This window comes from Taudactylus pleione, unplaced genomic scaffold (genome assembly GCF_031769625.1).
Source record: "Taudactylus pleione unplaced genomic scaffold, aTauple2 ptg000473l, whole genome shotgun sequence".
Taxonomy (NCBI): Eukaryota; Metazoa; Chordata; class Amphibia; order Anura; family Myobatrachidae; genus Taudactylus; species Taudactylus pleione.
This window is the reverse complement of record NW_028284875.1, coordinates 6,239,187-6,250,416: the sequence shown is the minus strand read 5'-3', so window position 1 is coordinate 6,250,416 and position 11,230 is coordinate 6,239,187. Positions and strand designations below refer to the sequence as shown.

The 11,230-nt window shown below is 33.5% G+C and overlaps 1 non-coding gene across 1 annotated transcript; it reads right to left on the bottom strand.

Moving 5' to 3' along the window:
• Positions 1–9,492: 9,492 nt before the first annotated feature.
• Positions 9,493–9,565, bottom strand: TRNAR-CCU (transfer RNA arginine (anticodon CCU)). Its single transcript has one exon. It is a non-coding gene; the product is annotated as a tRNA-Arg (tRNA).
• Positions 9,566–11,230: the final 1,665 nt, after the last annotated feature.

The following is an 11,230-nucleotide window of genomic DNA, read 5'->3' as shown; positions in this document are numbered from 1 at the left end:
GGTCTGAAGCACCTAAATTGTCAGTAAAGTCAGTGTCCAAAGAAATATAAAAGGCAGAAAATTACACTTTTGATGACATGGATGAAAGGACTTCAAGAAACCCATCAGCAATTGCAATAGAAATTGTTATTTTGTAGCCACTCTGACATTAAATTGCAATTAAAACTTAATAGGTATGTTATGGTATATATGGATTTTCTGCAATACCATTAAGACAGTCACCTGAATTGAAAAAAATCATAACTTCTAGAATGAGAATGAGCAACAAAGGAACATGCATCCTAGATGGGACTTGAAGCCACTGTCCCAGGTGATAGTAAACTTTTCAGAAAACTAATCCACAATGTCATTAGGATAAATGTCTGCTTTTAGATACTGGGCCATAATTTTGCAAGCTGAACAGTTCCGGATTGATAAGCAGATAAAAGTTTCTGGTGGAGCCATTTGTGCAGTATGAAGCAAGAATGAAAGGAACATCTCCAAAATTATTTTAATGAAATAAAGCCTATCACCCCAGATGGGACTTGAACCCACAATCCCTGGTTAGGAGGCCAGTGCCTTATCCATTAGGCCACTGGGGATTAGTAACATCTTTGAGTGAAACTGATTTTTTCATTAGTATAATCATTAATTGTTGCGATATAGGAAAGCCGTTTATTTGTGTTCTTTGCTTTACAAATCCCAGCATGAAATGTGATTGTACTATCCAGACCTAATAGTGTGGACCCTCATGTTACAGTGCAGCAAAACAGATTGATGCAACTCTTTTACCAATAAAGAGGTAGTCTTTTGCATTCCATTTTGTTGACTAACTAAAGTAATGTTTACAGTGCATATGAACCAAAGCAGCTGTGTGTACTGGTACTTAAAAACAGTAATTTTTGTGTTTTTTTTCTGCCTTCATATCAGGATGTTCAGGTAGCAGATAATAATCATTAACTGATGACATTAGAAAAAAAATTACATTTGCTCCAGGTGAGGCTTGAATTCACAACCTCTGGATTGCTCAACAGATACTGTCTTATAAGTACCACGCACAGACCGATTGCGCCACAGGAGCAAATGGACAAAGCGCTTTATTTTTAGTTGAGTGATTTTAGCATCGAGTTGACTAAGTAAATTAACTTGGTTTATTAATTTTAAATTAGTTACTTTTTAAATCCACTAAACTACTGCACCCAATACTAAAGTACCTAATAAAAGTAATATTCTAATCATAAGGTAATCAATTATATTGTGCATTTGTGTTATTGCCCAGTTTTATGTATCCATAGGTGTATATTGCAATGAATTCATGCCACTGTTGTACAGTACAACATTATCAAAATTGTAAAATAATTCCTGTTTATTTATCTTTAATAATATTTGCTATAGATATATGTAACTTTAATGTTGCATAGGGAAAATATACACTATAATATCAAAAAATGCAGTATCTTTAAATAAAAATAAGTTAAATCTCACTTGTGCTCTATATTTAAAGGTCAACATTGTTTTTTTGGTCTGAAGCACCTAAATTGTCAGTAAAGTCAGTGTCCAAAGAAATATAAAAGGCAGAAAATTACCCTTTTGATGACATGGATGAAAGGACTTCAAGAAACCCATCAGCAATTGCAATAGAAATTGTTATTTTGTAGCCACTCTGACATTAAATTGCAATTAAAACTTAATAGGTATGTTATGGTATATATGGATTTTCTGCAATACCATTAAGACAGTCACCTGAATTGAAAAAAATCATAACTTCTAGAATGAGAATGAGCAACAAAGGAACATGCATCCTAGATGGGACTTGAAGCCACTGTCCCAGGTGATAGTAAACTTTTCAGAAAACTAATCCACAATGTCATTAGGATAAATGTCTGCTTTTAGATACTGGGCCATAATTTTGCAAGCTGAACAGTTCCGGATTGATAAGCAGATAAAAGTTTCTGGTGGAGCCATTTGTGCAGTATGAAGCAAGAATGAAAGGAACATCTCCAAAATTATTTTAATGAAATAAAGCCTATCACCCCAGATGGGACTTGAACCCACAATCCCTGGTTAGGAGGCCAGTGCCTTATCCATTAGGCCACTGGGGATTAGTAACATCTTTGAGTGAAACTGATTTTTTCATTAGTATAATCATTAATTGTTGCGATATAGGAAAGCCGTTTATTTGTGTTCTTTGCTTTACAAATCCCAGCATGAAATGTGATTGTACTATCCAGACCTAATAGTGTGGACCCTCATGTTACAGTGCAGCAAAACAGATTGATGCAACTCTTTTACCAATAAAGAGGTAGTCTTTTGCATTCCATTTTGTTGACTAACTAAAGTAATGTTTACAGTGCATATGAACCAAAGCAGCTGTGTGTACTGGTACTTAAAAACAGTAATTTTTGTGTTTTTTTTCTGCCTTCATATCAGGATGTTCAGGTAGCAGATAATAATCATTAACTGATGACATTAGAAAAAAAATTACATTTGCTCCAGGTGAGGCTTGAATTCACAACCTCTGGATTGCTCAACAGATACTGTCTTATAAGTACCACGCACAGACCGATTGCGCCACAGGAGCAAATGGACAAAGCGCTTTATTTTTAGTTGAGTGATTTTAGCATCGAGTTGACTAAGTAAATTAACTTGGTTTATTAATTTTAAATTAGTTACTTTTTAAATCCACTAAACTACTGCACCCAATACTAAAGTACCTAATAAAAGTAATATTCTAATCATAAGGTAATCAATTATATTGTGCATTTGTGTTATTGCCCAGTTTAACTGTATCCATAGGTGTATATTGCAATGAATTCATGCCACTGTTGTACAGTACAACATTATCAAAATTGTAAAATAATTCCTGTTTATTTATCTTAAATAATATTTGCTATAGATATATGTAACTTTAATGTTGCATAGGGAAAATATACACTATAATATCAAAAAATGCAGTATCTTTAAATAAAAATAAGTTAAATCTCACTTGTGCTCTATATTTAAAGGTCAACATTGTTTTTTTGGTCTGAAGCACCTAAATTGTCAGTAAAGTCAGTGTCCAAAGAAATATAAAAGGCAGAAAATTACCCTTTTGATGACATGGATGAAAGGACTTCAAGAAACCCATCAGCAATTGCAATAGAAATTGTTATTTTGTAGCCACTCTGACATTAAATTGCAATTAAAACTTAATAGGTATGTTATGGTATATATGGATTTTCTGCAATACCATTAAGACAGTCACCTGAATTGAAAAAAATCATAACTTCTAGAATGAGAATGAGCAACAAAGGAACATGCATCCTAGATGGGACTTGAAGCCACTGTCCCAGGTGATAGTAAACTTTTCAGAAAACTAATCCACAATGTCATTAGGATAAATGTCTGCTTTTAGATACTGGGCCATAATTTTGCAAGCTGAACAGTTCCGGATTGATAAGCAGATAAAAGTTTCTGGTGGAGCCATTTGTGCAGTATGAAGCAAGAATGAAAGGAACATCTCCAAAATTATTTTAATGAAATAAAGCCTATCACCCCAGATGGGACTTGAACCCACAATCCCTGGTTAGGAGGCCAGTGCCTTATCCATTAGGCCACTGGGGATTAGTAACATCTTTGAGTGAAACTGATTTTTTCATTAGTATAATCATTAATTGTTGCGATATAGGAAAGCCGTTTATTTGTGTTCTTTGCTTTACAAATCCCAGCATGAAATGTGATTGTACTATCCAGACCTAATAGTGTGGACCCTCATGTTACAGTGCAGCAAAACAGATTGATGCAACTCTTTTACCAATAAAGAGGTAGTCTTTTGCATTCCATTTTGTTGACTAACTAAAGTAATGTTTACAGTGCATATGAACCAAAGCAGCTGTGTGTACTGGTACTTAAAAACAGTAATTTTTGTGTTTTTTTTCTGCCTTCATATCAGGATGTTCAGGTAGCAGATAATAATCATTAACTGATGACATTAGAAAAAAAATTACATTTGCTCCAGGTGAGGCTTGAATTCACAACCTCTGGATTGCTCAACAGATACTGTCTTATAAGTACCACGCACAGACCGATTGCGCCACAGGAGCAAATGGACAAAGCGCTTTATTTTTAGTTGAGTGATTTTAGCATCGAGTTGACTAAGTAAATTAACTTGGTTTATTAATTTTAAATTAGTTACTTTTTAAATCCACTAAACTACTGCACCCAATACTAAAGTACCTAATAAAAGTAATATTCTAATCATAAGGTAATCAATTATATTGTGCATTTGTGTTATTGCCCAGTTTAACTGTATCCATAGGTGTATATTGCAATGAATTCATGCCACTGTTGTACAGTACAACATTATCAAAATTGTAAAATAATTCCTGTTTATTTATCTTAAATAATATTTGCTATAGATATATGTAACTTTAATGTTGCATAGGGAAAATATACACTATAATATCAAAAAATGCAGTATCTTTAAATAAAAATAAGTTAAATCTCACTTGTGCTCTATATTTAAAGGTCAACATTGTTTTTTTGGTCTGAAGCACCTAAATTGTCAGTAAAGTCAGTGTCCAAAGAAATATAAAAGGCAGAAAATTACCCTTTTGATGACATGGATGAAAGGACTTCAAGAAACCCATCAGCAATTGCAATAGAAATTGTTATTTTGTAGCCACTCTGATATTAAATTGCAATTAAAACTTAATAGGTATGTTTTGGTACATATGGATTTTCTGCAATACCATTAAGACAGTCACCTGCATTGAAAAAAAGCATAACTTCTAGAATGAGAATGAGCAACAAAGGAACATGCATCCTAGATGGGACTTGAAGCCACTGTCCAAGGTGATAGTAAACTTTTCAGAAAACTAATCCACAATGTCATTAGGATAAATGTCTGCTTTTAGATACTGGGCCATACTTTTGCAAGCTGAACAGTTCCGGATTGATAAGCAGATAAAAGTTTCTGGTGGAGCCATTTGTGCAGTATGAAGCAAGAATGAAAGGAACATCTCCAAAATTATTTTAATGAAATAAAGCCTATCACCCCAGATGGGACTTGAACCCACAATCCCTGGTTAGGAGGCCAGTGCCTTATCCATTAGGCCACTGGGGATTAGTAACATCTTTGAGTGAAACTGATTTTTTCATTAGTATAATCATTAATTGTTGCGATATAGGAAAGCCGTTTATTTGTGTTCTTTGCTTTACAAATCCCAGCATGAAATGTGATTGTACTATCCAGACCTAAAAGTGTGGACCCTCATGTTACAGTGCAGCAAAACAGATTGATGCAACTCTTTTACCAATAAAGAGGTAGTCTTTTGCATTCCATTTTGTTGACTAACTAAAGTAATGTTTACAGTGCATATGAACCAAAGCAGCTGTGTGTACTGGTACTTAAAAACAGTCATGTTTGTGTTTTTTTTCTGCCTTCATATCAGGATGTTCAGGAAGCAGATGATAATCATTAACTGATGACATTAGAAAAAAAATTACATTTGCTCCAGGTGAGGCTTGAACTCACAACCTCAGCATTGCTCAACAGATACTGACTTATAAGTCCTGCGCACAGACCGATTGCGCCACAGGAGCACATGGTCAAAGCGCATTATTTTTAGTTGAGTGATTTTAGCATCGAGTTGACTAAGTAAATTAACTTGGTTTATTAATTTTAAATTAGTTACTTTTTAAATCCACTAAACTACTGCACCCAATACTAAAGTACCTAATAAAAGTAATATTCTAATCATAAGGTAATCAATTATATTGTGCATTTGTGTTATTGCCCAGTTTTATGTATCCATAGGTGTATATTGCAATGAATTCATGCCATTGTTGTACAGTTCAATATTATCAAAATTGTAAAATAATTAGTGTTTATTTATCTTAAATAATATTTGGTATAGATATATGTAACTTTAATGTTGCATAGGGAAAATATACACTATATTACTAAAAAGTGCAGTATCTTTAATTAAAAATAAGTTAAATCTCACTTGTGCTCTATATTTAAAGGTAAACATTTTTTTTTGGTCTGTAGCACCTAAATTGTCAGTAAAGTCAGTGTCCAAAGAAATGTAAAAAGCAGAAAATTACCCTTTTGATGACAAGGATGAAAGGACTTCAAGAAACCCATCAGCAATTGCAATAGACATTGTTATTTTGTAGCCACTCTGATATTAAATTGCAATTAAAACTTAATAGGTATGTTTTGGTATATATGGATTTTCTGCAATACCATTAAAATACCTGCATACCATTAAAATACCTGCATTGAAAAAAAGCATAACTTCTAGAATGAGTATGAGCAACAAAGGAACATGCATCCTAGATGGGACTTGAAGCCACTGTCCCAGGTGATAGTAATCTTTTCAGGAAACTAATCCACAATGTCATTAGGATAAATGTCTGCTTTTAGATACTGGGCCATAATTTTGCAAGCTGAACAGTTCCAGATTGTTAAGCAGATTAAAGTTTCTGGTGGAGCCATTTGTGCAGTATGAAGCAAGAATGAAAGGAACATCTCCAATATTATTAAAATGAAATAAAGCCTATCACCCCAGATGGGACTTGAACCCACAATCATTTAGGCCACTGGGGCTTAGTAACATCTTTGAGTGAAACTGATTTTTTCATTAGTATAATCATTAATTGTTGCGATATAGGAAAGCCGTTTATTTGAGTTCTTTGCTTTACAAATCCCAGCATTAAATGTGATTGTACTATCCAGACCTATAGTGTGGACCCTCATGTTACATTGCAGCAAAACAGATTGATGCAACTCTTTTACCAATAAAGAGGTAGTCTTTTGCATTCCATTTTGTTGACTAACTAAAGTAATGTTTACAGTGCATATGAACCAAAGCAGCTGTGTGTACTGGTACTTAAAAACAGTCATGTTTGTGTTTTTTTTCTGCCTTCATATCAGGATGTTCAGGAAGCAGATGATAATCATTAACTGATGACATTAGAAAAAAAATTACATTTGCTCCAGGTGAGGCTTGAACTCACAACCTCGGCATTGCTCAACAGATACTGTCTTATAAGTCCTGTGCACAGACCGATTGCGCCACAGGAGCACATGGTTAAAGCGCATTATTTTTAGTTGAGTGATTTTAGCATCGAGTTGACTAAGTAAATTAACTTGGTTTATTAATTTTAAATTAGTTACTTTTTAAATCCACTAAACTACTGCACCCAATACTAAAGTACCTAATAAAAGTAATATTCTAATCATAAGGTAATCAATTATATTGTGCATTTGTGTTATTGCCCAGTTTTATGTATCCATAGGTGTATATTGCAATGAATTCATGCCATTGTTGTACAGTTCAATATTATCAAAATTGTAAAATAATTCCTGTTTATTTATCTTAAATAATATTTGGTATAGATATATGTAACTTTAATGTTGCATAGGGAAAATATACACTATATTACCAAAAATGCAGTATCTTTAAATAAAAATAAGTTAAATCTCACTTGTGCTCTATATTTAAAGGTAAACATTGTTTTTTTGGTCTGAAGCACCTAAATTGTCAGTAAAGTCAGTGTCCAAAGAAATATAAAAGGCAGAAAATTACCCTTTTGATGACATGGATGAAAGGACTTCAAAAAACCCATCAGCAATTGCAATAGAAATTGTTATTTTGTAGCCACTCTGATATTAAATTGCAATTAAAACTTAATAGGTATGTTTTGGTATATATGGATTTTCTGCAATACCATTAAGACAGTCACCTGAATTGAAAAAAAGCATAACTTCTAGAATGAGAATGAGCAACAAAGGAACATGCATCCTAGATGGGACTTGAAGCCACTGTCCCAGGTGATAGTAAACTTTTCAGAAAACTAATCCACAATGTCATTAGGATAAATGTCTGCTTTTAGATACTGGGCCATAATTTTGCAAGCTGAACAGTTCCGGATTGATAAGCAGATAAAAGTTTCTGGTGGAGCCATTTGTGCAGTATGAAGCAAGAATGAAAGGAACATCTCCAAAATTATTTTAATGAAATAAAGCCTATCACCCCAGATGGGACTTGTAACCACAAACCCTGGCATAGGAGGCCAGTGCCGTATCCATTAGGCCACTGGGGCTTTGTAACATCTTTGAGTGAAACTGATTTTTTCGTTAGTATAATCATTAATTGTTGCGATATAGGAAAGCCGTTTATTTGTGTTCTTTGCTTTACAAATCCCAGCATGAAATGTGATTGTACTAACATGACCTAATAGTGTGGACCCTCATGTTACATTGCAGCAAAACAGATTGATGCAACTCTTTTACCAATAAAGAGGTAGTCTTTTGCATTCCATTTTGTTGACTAACTAAAGTAATGTTTACAGTGCATAAGAACCAAAGCAGCTGTGGGTACTGGTACTTAAAAACAGTCATTTTTGTGTTTTTTTCTGCCTTCATATCAGGATGTTCAGGAAACATATGATAATCATTAACTGATGACATTAGAAAAAAAATTACATTTGCTCCAGGCTTGAATTCACAACCTCAGGATTGTTCAACAGATACTGTCTTATAAGTACCGCGCACAGACCGATTGCGCCACAGGAGCACATGGACAAAGTGCTTAATTTTTAGTTGAGTGATTTTTGCATCGAGTTGACTAAGTAAATTAACTTGGTTTATTAATTTTAAATTAGTTACTTTTTAAATCCACTAAACTACTGCACCCAATACTAAAGTACCTAATAAAAGTAATATTCTAATCATAAGGTAATCAATTATATTGTGCATTTGTGTTATTGCCCAGTTTTATGTATCCATAGGTGTATATTGCAATTAATTCATGCCATTGTTGTACAGTACAATATTATCAAAATTGTAAAATAATTCCTGTCTATTTATCTTAAATAATATTTGGTATAGATATATGTAACTTTAATGTTGCATAGGGAAAATATACACTACAATACCAAAAAATGCAGTATCTTTAAATAAAAATAAGTTAAATCTCACTTGTGCTCTATATTTAAAGGTAAGCATTGTTTTTTTGGTCTGAAGCACCTAAATTGTCAGAAAAGTCAGTGTCTAAAGAAATATAAAAGGCAGAAAATTACTCTTTTGATGACATGGATGAAAGGACTTCAAGAAACCCATCAGCAATTGCAATAGAAATTGTTATTTTGTAGCCACTCTGATATTAAATTGCAATTAAAACTTAATAGGTATGTTTTGGTATATATGGATTTTCTGCAATACCATTAAGACAGTCTCCTGAATTGAAAAAAAGCATAACTTCTAGAATGAGAATGAGCAACAAAGGAACATGTATCCTAGATGGGACTTGAAGCCACTGTGCCAGGTGATAGAAAACTTTTCAGAAAACTAATCCACAATGTCATTAGGATAAATGTCTGCTTTTAGATACTGGGCCATAATTTTGCAAGCTGAACAGTTCCAGATTGATAAGCAGATAAAAGTTTCTGGTGGAGCCATTTGTGCAGTATGAAGCAAGAATGAAAGGAACATCTCCAAAATTATTTTAATGAAATAAAGCCTATCACCCCAGATGGGACTTGAACCCACAATCCCTGGCTTAGGAGGCCAGTGCCTTATCCATTAGGCCACTGGGGCTCAGTAACATCTTTGAGTGAAACTGATTTTTTCATTAGTATAATCATTAATTGTTGCGATATAGGAAAGCCCTTTATTTGTGTTCTTTGCTTTACAAATCCCAGCATGAAATGTGATTGTACTATCCAGACCTAATAGTGTGGACCCTCATGTTACATTGCAGCAAAACAGATTGATGCAACTCTTTTACCAATAAAGAGGTAGTCTTTTGCATTCCATTTTGTTGACTAACTAAAGTAATGTTTACAGTGCATATGAACCAAAGCAGCTGTGTGTACTGGTACTTAAAAACAGTCATGTTTGTGTTTTTTTTCTGCCTTCATATCAGGATGTTCAGGAAGCAGATGATAATCATTAACTGATGACATTAGAAAAAAAATTACATTTGCTCCAGGTGAGGCTTGAACTCACAACCTCAGCATTGCTCAACAGATACTGTCTTATAAGTCCTGCGCACAGACCGATTGCGCCACAGGAGCACATGGTCAAAGCACATTATTTTTAGTTGAGTGATTTTAGCATCGAGTTGACTAAGTAAATTAACTTGGTTTATTAATTTTAAATTAGTTACTTTTTAAATCCACTAAACTACTGCACCCAATACTAAAGTACCTAATAAAAGTAATATTCTAATCATAAGGTAATCAATTATATTGTGCATTTGTGTTATTGCCCAGTTTTATGTATCCATAGGTGTATATTACAATGAATTCATGCCACTGTTGTACAGTACAATATTATCAAAATTGTAAAATAATTCCTGTTTATTTATCTTAAATAATATTTGCTATAGATATATGTAACTTTAATGTTGCATAGGGAAAATATACACTATAATATCAAAAAATGCAGTATCTTTAAATAAAAATAAGTTAAATCTCACTTGTGCTCTATATTTAAAGGTAAACATTGTTTTTTTGGTCTGAAGCACCTAAATTGTCAGTAAAGTCAGTGTCAAAAGAAATATAAAAGGCAGAAAATTACCCTTTTGATGACATGGATGAAAGGACTTCAAGAAACCCATCAGCAATTGCAATAGAAATTGTTATTTTGTAGCCACTCTGATATTAAATTGCAATTAAAACTTAATAGGTATGTTTTGGTACATATGGATTTTCTGCAATACCATTAAGACAGTCACCTGCATTGAAAAAAAGCATAACTTCTAGAATGAGAATGAGCAACAAAGGAACATGCATCCTAGATGGGACTTGAAACCACTGTCCAAGGTGATAGTAAACTTTTCAGAAAACTAATCCACAATGTCATTAGGATAAAAGTCTGCTTTTAGATACTGGGCCATAATTTTGCAAGCTGAACAGTTCCGGATTGATAAGCAGATAAAAGTTTCTGGTGGAGCCATTTGTGCAGTATGAAGCAAGAATAAAAGGAACATCTCCAAAATTATTTTAATGAAATAAACCTATCTCCCCAGATTGGACTTGAACACACAATCCCTGGCTTAAGAAGCCATTGCCTTATCCATTAGGCCACTAGGGTTTAGTAACATCTTTGAGTGAAACTGATTTTTTCATTAGTATAATCATTAATTGTTGCGATATAGGAAAGCCGTTTATTTGTGTTCTTTGCTTTACAAATCCCAGCATGAAATGTGATTGTACTATCCAAACCTAATAGTGTGGACCCTCATGTTACATTGCAGCA